Source organism: Triticum aestivum, chromosome 7B (assembly GCF_018294505.1).
Source record: "Triticum aestivum cultivar Chinese Spring chromosome 7B, IWGSC CS RefSeq v2.1, whole genome shotgun sequence".
Classification (NCBI taxonomy): Eukaryota; Viridiplantae; Streptophyta; class Magnoliopsida; order Poales; family Poaceae; genus Triticum; species Triticum aestivum.
The window spans coordinates 689,953,176-689,970,020 of NC_057813.1; positions in this window are offsets into that span (position 1 = coordinate 689,953,176).

Consider the following 16,845-nt stretch of genomic DNA (forward strand, 5'->3'; position numbering starts at 1 on the left):
ATATAATACAATGGTATATATTTTTATTTAGCAATAGTAGTTTGTATATATATAATATTTATATCATTCAGATATTTGAACATAATTTTTATTAATTCTTTTTTACAAATAAATTTTAGAAACGAGGAGGTTCAAATGGGCCGCACTATCTGTAGCCCATTTAATTTCCACATGTTTTCCTAATACAAATTAATTTCCACAAGTGCCGTGGTAAAATACATATAAAATTGTTATCCATTATAAACAAATAAAGAATAATTGGTTTTATGCCCCTAGTTGTGTCCCCCTCGACGGGATTGCCCCTAATTTCTAAAAGCCGGCGGTTCTGTCCAACCCACTTTGGTCGTCTTGTGCTTTTGCCCTTTGACCGTTTGACCATCACTTTGAAAACTTCATAACTAATTCATACTAAATCAGAAAAATGCAAATAAGATACCCAAATGTTCGAAAAAACATCACCTGTATGTCAATGTCACTTGCATTCATGACAAAAGTGTTGGTAAGTGCACATCCGAGTTTTAGCTCTTACCACACCACCATGAACAGTAAAATCTAAAAAAGTGAAAAAAAAATCTAAAAAAGTTTGATGTCAAAGAATGACAAATGTTTTAAGTGCTTGTCAAGTTTCATCAGGGAATGCTATTTGTGGAAGTCATGGCAAAAAAAAACAATCATGTCTGTTTTTTTAGCAGATTTTCTTTGGCATGTTGTGTCAGTTGAAACGTTAAAAATCCCAAAAAAGAGAGTGGAGCCTAGCATCAAAAGGACTACTGACTGTGTGTCAGTGCGCCTGGCTAACCACTTGACACAATTAGAATTGGTGGGTATTATGCAGCTCGAAACCTCATGAAGTATCAGGAGTGGCAAATATGAGACTTTTTTGAACATCAAAACACAGCTCGAACATTTTTTGAAAATGGATACCTTTTTATTGAATCTTTGAATAATATTTGAAAAACAAGAACATTTTTTAAAATCAACATTTTTTGAAAACGGGAACATTTTTTAAACTCTTAACAAAAATTGAAACTGTAAACATTTAAATATGACATCATCCCACATTAGCAGATAAACAAAGCCCCGCCATTGCATCGTTTGTTTGGTTTATCTTGTTTTCTCGCTGTTTGTTTGTCGCACATGACGCCCAGCCTAGAGCGACGGGAGCTTGTACTGGGCTGGCCCTTTGGTGTAAAACTGACAGCGAGCGTCACGTGCAAAAAAAAAAATGTGCCGCATGTACTACGATTCGAACTTTTATACCTCCTATGCTGGCACACATCTTGCTAGCCACCGCAACCAACGAGATGTCGTGACAAAATAAAGAACTGATGGCAGCGGTGTAACTGAACATTACTTGAAAATTGTAGACAATTTTTCAAATTTGAAACATTTTTTGAAATTACGAACATTTTTTGTAAAACCCGACCAATTTCAATTTTTTGTATACTTTTAAATCTATTAAGAAATTTTAAAACTCGGGAACCTTTTTTGAATTGGTAAACAAAACATGAAAATGATAACATATTTTGAAATTCTGAATACTTTTTGAAAATGTGGATATTTTTTTAATTGGTGAACACAATTTTTTAAGAAAATATTTTTCAAAATGTCCGAACTTTTCTTTGGAAACATATTTTTTTTTAATTCATGAACAAAACTAGCCTTATATAGAAAAGGATATGACTAAAAAAGGTTGGTGTTGTTGTATGCCCAGGGTGGACTTGCAGATTGAGGCGACAAAAGAACTTCTTGTGAGTTGAGTGTGGGTGAGGGAGTCCTGGACTAGGGGGTGTCCGGATAGCCGAACTACCATCATCGGCCGGACTCCAAGACTATGAAGATACAAGATTGAAGACTTCGTCCCGTGTCCAGATGGGACTTTCCTTGGCGTGGAGGGCAAGCTTGGCGATACGGATATGTAGATTTCCTACCATTGTAACCGACTCTGTGTAACCCTAGCCCTCTTCGGTGTCTATATAAACCGGATGGCTTTAGTCCGTAGGACGAACAACAATCATACCATAGGCTAGCTTCTAGGGTTTAGCCTCATTGATCTCGTGGTAGATCTACTCTTGTAACACATATCATCAATATTAATCAAGCAGGACATAGGTTTTACCTCCATCAAGAGGGCCCGAACCTGGGTAAAACATCTTGTCCCTTGTCTCCTGTTATCATCCGCCTAGACGCACAGTTTGGGACCCCCTACCCAAGATCCGCTGGTTTTGACACCGACATTGGTGCTTTCATTGAGAGTTCCTCTGTGCCGTCGCAATCAGGAAGGATGCCTCTTCCCGTCTTTGAAGACGGCGCCGTCGTCAAGGGAGCTTTGCCGCCGGCCAAACTATCCGGCTAGGTGGTTTTCTTATGACCGCCTGTTCGGCCACCGCTCCGACAATGACCTCTCAGGTCATCAAAAGCGATCTTCGCGTCAGCTCGGAATTCGCCGAGCAGCTAGATCCGATTGAGCTCTCCTCCGTAAACGAGCTCTTGGATCGCATCGCCGCCCTGGGAGTCGCTACAGACTACGACCAGATTGGGCTTAAAACCGATCTGAGAGAAATTAACTCTCCCGAGGCTTCCCACCACGCTGTTGTGGTAGAGGAACAATGCGCCGACTCTTCTTCTATGTTAAAAACCAGCCATGTCCGGATTCCCGATCCCTCCATGCCGGATTCCCGCGGAGGGACGGATGTCAATCAAATACTGAACCTAAAGTCAGGCATCGGACCAGATTTGTTGGAAAACATCCAACAACCCAAGCTTCCAAATCCGGAAACTTCTTGGCCTTTGAGCCTCAGATCGGGCGGGGTTCCGAATTTAATTCCACCCGCCCACCCAAACATAAGCGATCTATCTCAAATACGGCAAGAGCCCGATGAAACAGTACATCATTACTGGGCCAGATTCCTCCCGGTTATGAACATGATAAAGGACTGCCGTGAAGAAAGCGCGATTTCAATTTTCTGCAACAATTGCACGGACAAGGGAATCATGAACGCCATAAGTCGTCGCGAAGTTACACGCTTCGCCGACCTAGCGACCATTGTACAAAAATAATGTGCGATGGAGAGTGCCTGGAAAACCAAAACTATATTTTGGGACAATCCGGCCCTGAATACAACCCTACTCCGGAACAAAAGGGTGTGTCATACTCAGGCACCCGGGTTAAAAACCAAAAAGCAAAACCCCCTAAAGAGCACGGAACCGTACTGGAGGGATGGCTCAACGGACCCTGCAAAATCCACAGTACGGAGGGCGCCACTCCAACACATAGCCTTCGAGCATGTTGGATACTACGGCAGGTGGCCAAAAGTGGCGAAGGCTTTCTAGCCCAGGGCAACCAGCCCAACAGTACCAGTACTGTACTAACAGTCTTCGAGACTTTCCCATCAAATAACATGCAGAAACGAACAATCCGCAGCCTCGCCGAAGTTTACCAAGTAGCAACAACAAATCCATGGAGCGACACGGCTATCACCTTCAATGCCAGCGATGAACCTAAATTCTGAACAGCTCGAGCACCAGCCGCATTGGTCCTCAGTCCGATAGTGGATGGCTTTCGTCTTACCAAGGTGCTCATGGATGGCGGCAGCGGATTAAACCTCATCTACGAGGAAACCCTTCAAAAAATGGAAATTGACTGGAGCCGCATTGAGCGAAGCAACACAACCTTCAGGGAAATAATCCCTAGTCGAGAAGTACGCTGCACAGGAAAAATCACACTAGACGTAGTGTTCGGCTCGCCGGACAACTACAGGTCCGAAGAGGTCACGTTCCAAGTGGCCCCATTCGGTAGCGGATATCACGTCTTGTTAGGGCGAGAGGCATTCATAATCTTCCAAGCTATACCCCATTACGGGTACATGAAGCTCAAAATGCCCGGGCCCAATGGAATAATCACTCTCGTCAGTGATCCAGATATAGCACTCCGCACTGAAAATAAGACAGCCGCACTGGCCCTAGAGGCATTATCCGAAGCCCTAGCGGCAGAAGAACTCACTGCGCTGCGCTCCATGGTGGATAGGGACGATGTGATACTCGAAAAGAGGTCTAAGTCCACCTCTTTTAAACCAGCAGACGAAATAGTCAAATTCCAGGTCCATCCAACGGACCCCACAAAGACGGCCTCCATTGGGGCACAATTAAATCCTGATGTAGAAGCCGCACTTCGAGAATTCCTTCGGGAAAATTGGGACATTTTCGCCTGGCACCCTTCAGACATGCCAGGAATCCCACGCAGGCTGGAAGAGCACAGCCTAAATATCCTAAAAGGATTTAAGCCAGTCAAACAAGCTCTTCGGCGATTTTCCGAACCCAAAAGACAGGCAATGGGAGAGGAGCTAGCCAAGCTCTTAGAAGCCGGATTCATCAGAGATATAAAACATCCGGACTGGCTAGCCAACCTGGTAATGGTACCCAAAAAGGACAAATCCTGGCGCCTTTGTGTCGATTTCAAAGACCTTAACAAGGCCAGTCCAAAGGACCCTTTGCCTCTCCCTCGCATCGACCAAATCATCAATGCTTCCGCAGGGCATGATTCATTGTGCTTCCTCGACGCATACTCCGGATACCATCAAATCAAGATGGCGGAAAAAGACCAGGCCGCAACGGCATTTATTACTCCATACAGACCATTCTGCTTCAACACAATGCCCTTCAGACTCAAAAACGCCGGCGCAACATATCAGCGCATGATTCAGACATGTCTGGCCACCCAGATAGGCAAAATAGTAGAGGCATACGTAGACGATGTGGTCGTCAAGACCAAACACGTCGAAACTCTAGTAGACGACTTGAGGGTGACATTCGACAACCTCCGAGCATATGACATTAAGCTCAACCCGGAAAAATGTGTTTTCGGCGTACCAGCCGAAAAGCTCTTGGGCTTCATTGTATCCGGTAGAGGAATTGAAGCAAACCCAGCAAATATCTGAGCTCTGTCACAATTGGATATCCCAAAAAACCTCAAGCAAATATAAAAACTAACTGGATGCGTGGCAGCCCTAAGCCGCTTCATCTCCCGTTTGGGAGAAAAGGCACTTCCCCTCTATCGCCTCCTCCGGCGCACCGAACATTTCGAATGGACGGATGCTGCCACGGCCGGACTCAAAGAAATTAAGGCCGTATTGGCAACAAATCCGGTCCTGGCCGCGCCCAACCCGGGCGAACCGATGTTGTTATATATCGCAGCAACACATCAAGTTGCCAGCGCGGTACTCGTCGTCGAACAAGAAACAGAAGGGCACAAATTCCCTCTTCAAAAACCAGTGTACTACGTATCCACTGTCTTAACCCCATGCAAGTCCCGGTACCCGCACTATCAAAAGATAGCGTATGCGGTGTTCATGGCATCCCGGAAGCTGCGACACTACTTTCAAGAGTGTTCCATAATGGTGGCCTGCGAAGTACCTCTCAATGACATTATAAACAATCGTGATGCGACGGGCAGGATTGCAAAATGGGCCATCGAGCTCTTACCATTTGATATAACCTACAAACCACGGCGAGCTATCAAGTCGCAAGTTCTGGCTGACTTCATCGCCGAATGGACCGAAGCCGAACTCCCTAAAGAGTATGGCGCATACTCCAATTGGATCATGCATTTCGACGGCTCCAAAATGTTGGCTGGCTTGGGGGCTGGCGTCATCTTGACGTCCCCAACCGGAGACACAGTCCAATACGTGCTTCAAATAATGTACACGGACTCCAACAATGCAGCCGAATACTAGGCCCTGCGACATGGCCTCCAGATGGCAATCTCCATGGGTATTCAACGCCTAGAGGTGCGCGGGGATTCAAACCTCGCAATATCCCAAGTAAATGGAGACTTTGACGCCAAGGATCCGAAAATGGCAGCCTACCGTAACGCCGTCCTAAAAATGTCAGCCCGGTTCGAAGGACTCGAATTCCACCATGTAGCCCGGGATAATAACCAGGCAGCAGATGTGTTGGCACGCATCGGCGCGAAACGCGACGCCGTCCCTCCAAACATCTTCCTGGAGCAGCTCTTTAAGCCATCCGTATTATGGGAAGAGGAGTCCGGAAACAACAATCCGGAGCCAACTGCATCACCTAACGCAGAACAGTCTGACACAATCGGTGGCTCAGCCAATGAAATAACTGATTCAGCCCACGAAATACTGGCAGTAATTGCCTCGTGGACGGAACCATTCCTAGCCTACTTAATCAGGCAGGAACTTCCCGAAGACCAAAATGAGGCCCGCTGCATAGTTCGGCGATCTAAAGCCTACAAGGTCCATGAGGGAGAACTTTATAAGAAAAGCACAACCGGAGTCCTTCAAAGGTGTATCTCCGAAGAGGAAGGGCAAAATCTCCTGGCTGAAATTCACGCCAGACTCGGCGGGCACCACGCCGCCGCCCGGGCCCTTGTAGGCAAGGCCTTCCATACAGGATTTTATTGGCCGACCGCCCGGGCAGATGCTCAGGACTTAGTCCAACGATGCGTCGGTTGCCTGCTCTTTGCTAATCAAAGCCACATGCCACCCACTGCCCTCAAAACTATACCCATTACTTGGCAGTTCGCGGTCTGGGAGCTTGACATGGTTGGACCCCTTAGAGGGGGAACCCACAAGCACAAATACTTATTGGTCATGGTGGACAAATTCACCAAATGGATAGAGGCCAAGCCGGTTAAAACGACAGAATCCGGACCTGTGATAGACTTCATATCCGGGGTAATACACCGTTTCAGCGTCCCCCACAACATCATCACTGATAACGGCACGAATTTCACGGCTGACGAGGTTAAACTCTGGTGCAAAAACATGGGCATCAAGCTCGACTATGCTTCAGTCTACCACCCTCAAACTAACGGTCAAGTGGAACGAGCAAATGGTCTAATCATGAGCGGCATCAAACCCAGATTAGTGCGGTCCCTCACGGAATCTAACACGCACTGGGTAGAGGAGCTCGACTCTGTACTTTGGGGGCTGCGGACCACGCCAAACCGCACAACGGGATTCACACCATTTTTTATGGTATACGGCGCTGAGGCAGTTTTGCCCTGCGATATAATTCACGACTCACCTCGCGTGCGCATGTACGAAGAAAGAGAAGCTGAGTTGGATTGGCAGGACAGTTTGGATGCTTTAGAGGAGGAGCGCGACGTGGCAAAATCTCGTTCCGCATTCTATCAACAGCAGGCTCGAAGATATCAAAGCAGAGAAGTACGGGCCAAAACTTACAATGTTGGCGAGCTAGTTCTACGCGTGCCGGACAAGAAAAAGGACAAACTTAGGCCCAAATGGGAAGGTCCCTTCATCATCGACCAAGTCCTTACCGGCGGTGCATACCGTCTACGCAATGCATCTGACAACCGACTCAAGCCAAACTCATGGAACGCAGCCCGTCTCCGAAGATTTTACGCCTAGCGCCGGACTCAGGGTTCGTCTCCTTCCTCCGTCCATCTTTCATATTTTTTCGCTGTCTTTGTTTTCCCTCTTTTTCCCCCCACCTCTTTTCAGTACAAACCTCTTGAGGGCTGATCTGCGCTTTGTTCACACTCACTTGATGTGCTACTCGCACTCGTTATACCTGGGGGCTTCTTTAACATAAGCTTATTTATATGGGCTTCATGCCCACCACATGTGTCACACTTCCGCATGTACCTTTTGATCACCATTATATGCATCGATATGACTTAAGTTTTGGCCAAGCCGGGTTGCCTGGCTCCTGTGCTTACCCCTACATTCCCGATTGTTCGGCTAGGAGGTAAAGGGAGCACCTCTACGATTGTTACTGCCGGGTCAGCCGGATGTGTACCTCAGACTGGGTGAAGCCAAAGGCTAGCGTTCTTAAGGGAATATTCGGTCGGTGACCTGAAAGATGATTTATTACTTACTTATTTATCTGCCACCAGATGCTTTTTCTGCTACTTTCGCAGTCCGGACATGCACTTTAGGGCATGCCTCCCAGGGAAAGGAACCCTTAACGGAACTATTCTCCCTGGAAGATGTTTCTTACTAACCATGTAATATAACATAGCTAGTTGGGCACTTGTCTGATAAAGCAATTATGACCCCTACGCCTTGTCTCCATGCATTCCCCGGTTCTTTTATAACCGTAAGGGTATTCGGACACACTCCGGACTGTTGGGTCCCGAGGTTGAAGCGAAAAGGTCCGCAAAGGCAAACGATCTACAATCCGGCTAGAAGGCATTTTACATGTCATTTTAAAATTACATCGTCAAACTGACTGATTGTACTCCTCTTCAATCCCATCTAACAGGCTGTCTAATTTACAGTCCTGTTGGGAATATTTCGCGGCCAACTCTACTTGGCCGTACATCAGGCTCACAGGGATCTCCTTCCCATCGGGCCCCACAGGTCCGACCTCGGCCATGTGGTTTGGGTCAGCCTTCGGGTACCGCGTCTTCACCATGGCCCAGGCCTCCCTGGCGCCTTGACGGCAGGCCGATATCTTCCACAGACGGAGACGCCGCCGTACTCCCTGAAGCTTCTCAGCAAGCCCTCCAAGACCCTCGGGTAGGGAGACGGAAGGCCATAAGGCCTGAACGACGCCGCTCATCGCCTGCCGAACACGTTCGTGCAGTTGCAGCAGCTCGGGAAGAGGGTCTCCCGTGGAACCAGGCATCTCCTCCGCCGGACGACCCGTGAGCACACCTACAGACACATTTCTGTCAATCGACTTCCTCGCCGAACTCTTCTTTTCAAAAGAGTTTGCTCAAGCACTTACTATAAATGCCGCGACGAAGCCGCCGATTCTCCTTTACGGAGTTAGACAGCTGGACCCGAACATCTTTTAGTTCTTCGCCCAGCTGGGTGTTGGCATCTTGGAGTTTGTTCCTCTCCTGCTGCACCCTCATAAGCACCCTCTCGCCGGCCTTCAACTGGCGCAGCAGCTGTTGCTTGTCCGGATCTAGTCCGGCACCCTCTGCAATATTATTGTCAGACTATACACACACGCCGCACTTCATAAACTACTTCTCTTTTCAAAATATGAATTACCAGAGGGGGTCTCCGTGGCTCCCCCGGCAGCGGCTAGTGCGGCCTCAAGTTGGGCCTTGCATTCTTGAAGCTCCTGAGACAGGTGGGTATTCTTCTCAGTAAGATCCTGCATAACAAATGATCCTTAAATCAGTTAGTTTAACTATTTTAAGTCTCGGGGGCTACTGGCATATATAACTATTAAAATTCCTTACCCGTATGTCCTTTACATACTGCTCCGTGGCTCTGGTTAAACCATCTTGAGCAGCACGGAGGTGCGCGTCTCCCGCATTAAAGGCATTTAACGCTTCAGGGGAGAAACACGCGTCACGAAGAACTGTCCGACGACGCCTGTGATTCATGGCACTCTCCACCTCAGACCTGGTGGCAGACAACCCGTCGGCATCCTCCGTTGGAGGAGCATCCGGCTCGCGCCTTGCGCTCGCCTCCCCCTCCGGACCAGGCGTTGGAGCCTGGCTGGCGGAGGCTTGGTGGGCACCCTCTCCGGACTCAGTCCGGCGAGCGCTCTTTCTCCTGGAAGAATCATGAGCATTAATATGCCTCCCAGGAGTCTTTCCCTTAAAAGACAATGGTGCACCATACCTTTGCGGCGATGTTTCGATTCGCGCCGCACTCCTCTTCTGCCTGCTAGGCCGCACTGACCTCGTTTGGTCAGTCACCGCGGGCTTGGCTTCCTGCCATAAAGGGACCTCCTGCCAAGCACCATTGGTACACGGCGATCAGAAATAAGCATTAAAAAAGTAACGGTGTCAGGATTCGGTCGTACTCACCTGGGAAGCCGGACATAAACCGGGGTAGTCAGCCGTAATGGCGACTAAAGCATAGTCTATGCTGAGCTGGTGGGACACCCCGTCAATCAAATCCACCTTTATGTCCGGATCCTCTTCGGAGGCTGGATCAAGGGATCTTCCCGGATCCTCGGGTTGTGGAGTTGGGCTTTCTATGCCCGCCACATCCCGGCGTATTTCCTGCGTCGAAATCATAAAGTAAGACACTTATCTTTGAAAGCACGGATCAGATATATAAGCGTCTGCTTACCCAGCTCCGAGGGTTATTCATGGAGAATCCATTCAATGGATTCGTGCGGAGGAAGTCCTCCTTCTCCCCCTTGTACAAGCCAGACATGATCTTCACCAGATCGGCGGCCGATCCCGGCCCCGTGCGGCCATGACGGGTGGCGTCATTCTCCCTGTTAAAATCCCACATGGGGTGGCCCCTATATTGGAGCGGCTGCACCCCTCGCATAATGCATGTGGCCATGACTCCAATCATGGTTAATCCAGAATGGGATAGTAGCCGTATCCGGCCCATCAGATAGTGGACGCTCCTATCATCTTCCCGTTGAGGGCTCCGTGGGCGCCAACTCAGGCGTTTCTTCAGAGGAGCGTTGCTAAACTCCGGGAGGCCGATCCGAACTGGATCCGGTAGCGGGGCGTCTTCCATGTAGAACCATTCCGAAGGCCAGTCTTCGGACGCCTTCTTCGGGGTTCCGGATAGATATCCGGTCCCGGCGATGCGCCATATTTCGGCTCCGCCCACTTGATATATCGACCCCTTGTAAGAACGGGGTACGAGGTAAAACAGCCTCTTCCACAGCGCAAAATGGGGCTCGATGCCCAAGAACAACTCGCAAAGAGCTACAAAACCCGCGATGTGCAAAATGGAGGCAGGCGTGAGGTGGTGAAGCTGGAGTCCATAGAACTCCAAGAGCCCCTGGAGAAACGGATGTATAGGAAATCCGAGTCCCCTTATTAAGTAGGGACGAAGCATACCCGCTCTCCTTTGGAGGGATTGGGGACGCTCTCTGCCTGCTTTCCACCCTTGTAGGTGGCCAGTCCGGCTCGAACCGGAACCATAAAGGCCGGGGGAAGGTATCCCTCTGCTTGGAGCGTCACTAACTCGCTATGCGGGACTGAGCATCTCCTCCAATCTCCTGGCTGAGGACTGGGAGCGCGAGAGGAGGAGCCGCGTCGACTGTCCATGTTGGAATGGATTTCTTGTCAGATGCGCCTCGATGAGAACTTGCGGAAGGAGGATGGTGTGATTTGGATCTGGATCCACGCCTTTCTTATAGGCAGCTTATTCACGCAGCTAGGGGGTAAAACGTAAGAATACCCTGGCTTTTTGCATTCGTACGACACGTGGAAGAAGGCCATTATTGGACGTAGAAGCCAAGGAGCGCAGCATTTATGAAGCAACCGGACACTATCCGGCAAACACATGGAGCATGAAGGAGAACCCGCCTTGCAAACGCCGAAGACAACATACGCGCCAGACTCGTCGTCATTGAAGCCTGGTTCAGGGGCTACTGAGGGAGTCCTGGACTAGGGGGTGTCCGGATAGCCGAACTACCATCATCGGCCGGACTCCAAGACTATGAAGATACAAGATTGAAGACTTCGTCCTGTGTCCGGATGGGACTTTCCTTGGCGTGGAGGGCAAGCTTGGCGATACGGATATGTAGATTTCCTACCATTGTAACCGACTCTGTGTAACCCTAGCCCTCTCCGGTGTCTATATAAAACCGGATGGCTTTAGTCCGTAGGACGAACAACAATCATACCATAGGCTAGCTTCTAGGGTTTAGCCTCCTTGATCTCATGGTAGATCTACTCTTGTAACACATATCATCAATATTAATCGAGCAGGACGTAGGATTTTACCTCCATCAAGAGGGCCCAAACCTGGGTAAAACATCGTGTCCCTTGTCTCCTGTTACCATCCGCCTAGACGCACAGTTCGGGACCCCCTACCCGAGATCCGCCGGTTTTGACACCGACAGTGGGCTTACAACTGGGATGAGAACAAAATGATGGGATGATTTGCAATTCGAGGGTGGACGTGCAATTGAGACAACTACGGAAAACTACGATACCAGTTGTGATTCGAGAGTGGACTTGTAAGTGGGAGAACTACGAGCCTAGTTGCGAGTTGAGGGTGAACTTATAACTGGGATAAAAACAAACTACAGTCTCAGCTGCGAGTCGAGGGTAGACTTGCCACTAAAATGAAAAACAAACTATAGGCCGATAAGTTCAGAGTCTTATTAAAAGATTACAAGCCTTCTGTAAAAAAAAGGATTACGAGCCAGCAAAGTTTCGTGACCCGCCATACTCTTGATAATGCTCTGGGAATTTTCACCTTCCTCTAAGAACTTTACATGTTCACCACCCTTTATGATAGTCCCACACACATTCAACAGCTCATGATCATTGCTTCACGGATTAAAAACATGATATGAATCAGTCAGTTAATCAATTAAAACAACTCTCAACAAACTAGTGCGAATATTCATAAACTTGTTAGTATGGATATCCATAAACTTACCATTCCGCTTTGACAAGTTGGTAGACCTCATCACAACCAATAGAAGACAAGAATTCATGTTCTTCAAAAATAATGGTATCATTAAAGTTCATAGCAGGAAGAACCATCCGCCTGCCTACTCTCGTAGCTGGTGTCTTTGCTGCCGATGAATTGGGGGATTGGTGGTCATCTGAATCACTCATAGAAGATTCAACTTGGTCATGGCCTGAATTACTCATCTCTATATCCTCTTGGGCATGTGTGCTTGCTTCCTGGTCAAGAACAGGGTCGTCCTGTGTTCTCTCTTCGAGCTGATGAGCATGAGGTGTGCTCTCTTCCTGTGCACTCTCTTCCTGGTCAACAAAAGGGTTGTCCTGTGTACTCTCTTCTGAGTGATGGGCATGAGGTGTGCTCTCTTGCTGGTCAAGAATGGTGTTGTCCTCTATGGTCTCTTCCTGGCGAGGAATGGGGTTGTCCTGGTTACTGTCTGGATTGTAACCTTCCTGGCAAGTGACGGGGTTGTCCTGTGTGGTCTCTTCCTGGCGAGGAACAGGGTTGTCCTGGTTACTGCCTGGATTATGACCTTCCTGGTGAGTGACGGTATTGTCCTGGTTACTGCCTCCGTCACGCTTCTCTGAGGCATCGTGGACATGAGGTTCGGGGTCTTCCTGGTTGCCTGAAGTGCCTTCACTTTTCCCTGCATATTGGGCATTATCACTTCTAAATTTCAGTGAGACAAAATCCTCCTCCTCCCTCTTCATCCTCCTCCTCCTCCTCGTCATCGGCTGCTCTGCATTCAAGGTTTCTTCTGTTCAAACTGCGATGGAGGAGGCCGATAGAAAGCTCCTTGCGGAACTTCAACACCTTTTCCTGCATTTTTGAGGCATAAATCATTTGTTTCAAAATTTGAATAGAACAGAACTTGAAAAACCAGGCTCAATATTTACTGTATCAATGTTAGATACCGCCATCTTCTCGAGCCCTTGGATATATAGTAGAACATGATATACACAATCACGACTGCAATAATAATAATAAAATCAGTGCTAGAAATGTCTATGTCGTGCTTAGTGCTTAAATATTTCTCCAGTTTAGTTAACGCATTATGTGCCACGCTTTCATGTCTCCCTGGACATGAGTCAAGGATATATTTCCTTTTTGCCGTAATGGAAATGGCAACCAAGGAATAATGTCGAGAATGAGCTATAGGAATGAATATCTGAAAATAAATCTGTAGGACCTTGAAGTATGTCTAGAGGGGGGGTGATTAGACTACTTGACCAATAAAAACTTAACCTTTTCCCAATTTTATAGTTTGGCAGATTTTAGCTATTTTAGGAAAAGTCAATCAATCATCACACAATTTAAGCAAGCATGCAAAGAGTGTATAGGCAGCGGAAATTAAAGCATGCAACTTGCAAGAAAGTAAAGGGAAGGGTTTGGAGGATTCAAACGCAATTGGAGACACGGATGTTTTTGGCGTGGTTCTGATAGGTGGTGCTATCGTACATCCACGTTGATGGAGACTTCAACCCACGAAGGGCAATGACTGCGCGAGTCCACGGAGGGCTCCACCCACGAAGGGTCCACGAAGAAGCAACCTTGTCTATCCCACCATGGCCGTCGCCCACGAAGGACTTGCCTCACTAGCGGTAGATCTTCACGAAGTAGGCGATCTCCTTGCCCTTACAAACTCCTTGGTTCAACTCCACAATCTTGTCGGAGGCTCCCAAGTGACACCTAGCCAATCTAGGAGACACCACTCTCCAAGAAGTAACAAATGGTGCGTTGATGATGAACTCCTTGCTCTTGTGCTTCAAATGATAGTCTCCCCAACACTCAACTCTCTCTCATAGGTTTTGGATCTGGTGGAAAGAGGGTTTGAGCGGAAAGCAACTTGGGGAAGGCGAGAGATCAAGATTCATATGGTAGGAATGGAATATCTTGGCCTCAACACATGACTAGGTGGTTCTCTCTCAGAAATGATAAGTCGGAAGTGTAGGTTTAGTTTGATGGCTCTCTCCACGAATGAAGAGGAGGTGGAGGGATATATATAGCCTCCACACAAAATCCAACCGTTACACACAATTTACCAAACTCGGTGGGACCGAATAGTTAAACTCGGTCGGACCGATTTAGTAAACCTAGTGACCGTTAGTGATTTTCGGTGGGACTGACATGCATCTCGGTGAGACCGATTCGGTTAGGGTTAGGGCATAATGTAATCTCGGTGAGACCGATTACACAAACTCGGTGAGACCGATTTGGTAATATGCTTTCCAGAGAGTTGGTCAGGTAAACTCGGTGGGAGCGATTTGCTCTTTTCGGTGAGACCGAAATGTTACAAAAAGGAAACAGAGAGTTTACATTGCAATCACGGTGGGACCGATCGCTCACTTCGGTTAGACCGAAACGTTACGAAGGGAAATAAAGAGATTACAATCCCATCTCGGTGAGACCGAGATCCCTATCGGTAGGACCGATTTGCTTAGGGTTTGTGGTAGTGGCTATGACTTTTGGAATCGGTGGCGCCAGATAGAAAGAATCGGTGTGACCGATTTTGGCTTTAGGTTTAGGTCATTTGTGGATGTGGGAAAGTAGTTGAGGGTTTTGGAGCATATCACTAAGCACATGAAGCAAGAGGCTCAATAAGCAACACCTCATCCCTCCTTGATAGTATTGGCTTTTCCTATAGACTCAATGTGATCTTGGATCACTAAAATGTAAAATGAAGAGTCTTGAGCTTTTGAGCTTGAGCCAATCCTTTGTCCTTAGTATTTTGAGGGATCCACTTTCATCATCCATGCCATGCCATTCATTGAGCTTTCCTGAAACAATAGTCTTGGAATAGCATTAGCTCAATGAGCTATATGTTGTTATGAATTACCAAAACCACCTAGGGATAGTTGCACTTTCAATCTCCCCCTTTTTGGTAATTGATGACAACATATAGATCAAAGCTTCGACAAATGATAATAAAATTTAAATAACATCGTCGCTTTGAGAAGTATGTGATAAGCAAGAGCTCCCCCTAAATTTGTGCATAGTTTTAGATTTGCTTTGGACTGAAAATGCACAATGAATTGGGCTCATGGGTTACTCTTCCTTGTCACATACATCTTGGTGGAGCGCTCAAAATAATAAACAATGAACACATGCACTCATCACCAAGCATAGTGACTGATCACATAAGATAGATAGGATAATATCAAGCATGCATAAGTGTAGCTTATGATCAAACACATGATCATCAATATCTCACAAGCATAGTATCTCAACCAAGAGCAAACAAAGATTGAAAAACCACCAAATAAAGCAAGAGAGAACAAAAGCAACACACTCTCTCTCTCTCGAATCCTATGATCTATACATTTTTCTCCCCCTTTGGCAACAAGTTACCAAAAAGTTCATAGAAAATGCATAGTGCTAGATCGACTCTCAGGCTTGATCTTCTGGTGGTGGCGTCCTAATAACTCCAAGGACGAAGCTTCAGTTGATGTAGAGGGTGCTGGAGTTGATGCTGAAGCTGGTTGCACTAGAGCTGAAGGGGCAGTAGCTGGTGCTGAAGATGTTGCCCTAGTGTCTGTCACTGGCACTGCAACTGACCTCTGGGCTTTGGGCACTCTGGCAAACACATTGGTGGTAGTCTTGCCCTTCCTCTCCTGCATGTCATCCTGCAGCTGCTCCACAACTGACTGAATCTCAGTTACCTTGACATCTAGATCATAGAATTTTTGTTTCATGATTCTTTCCAGGCTCTCCTGGTTTTGAGTTAGGGTGGCCAACCCCTTCTCAATCCTCAGAGATGATGCTATCAAGTAACCAAGCTGCTCCTGTTTGGTTTTCATGAAATATTCAGATGCCTCCTCTTGAGTTGGCATCTTGGCAACCTTCTCCTTCTTTGCCTTCTCCTTCTTCTCCTGAGCCTGAACTGATTGTGGATCATCTTCATTCATGACAACCTCATTGTCCTCAAAGTCTGGATAGAGCGGAAAATGTTCCCTATCCAATAGATATTTTCCTGTGCCCATCTTTGAGTTGATCAATTCCTGAATCTTAGGGGCATATCCACGGCTCCTCTTATGATCTGCTACAGTCCTCTTTATGGTTTCAACTATAAGGCTCATGACTTTGAATTTTTGTGGCACATCAAATAAATGCAACATATTGATGGCATGCCCTCTGATCATGTTGTGGTCACCTGACTTGGGCAACATAGTGTGCCTCAGAATCCAATTGATAGTAGGCAGCCCTGACAACAGAAAATGGACCGATCCAAAAGTGAAAGTCTCTAGGGCTTTGTCTGGAATCTCCTTGTACATGTGTGCCATGGTATTGTGTCCCATTTTCTTGTTGGTATATACATCCAGATCATCATCATTTTCCTTTGGGGCATTTATCAGTTTTGCCCATTCTTCAATAGTGGACTCGTACCTTGTACCTTCAGACATCCAAACTATTCTTCCATCTAGGTAAAAATGTGTTGTGGAGTAGAATTGCATGATAAGTTCATCATTCCAATTTGTGAACTTTTGCCCAACAAAATCTG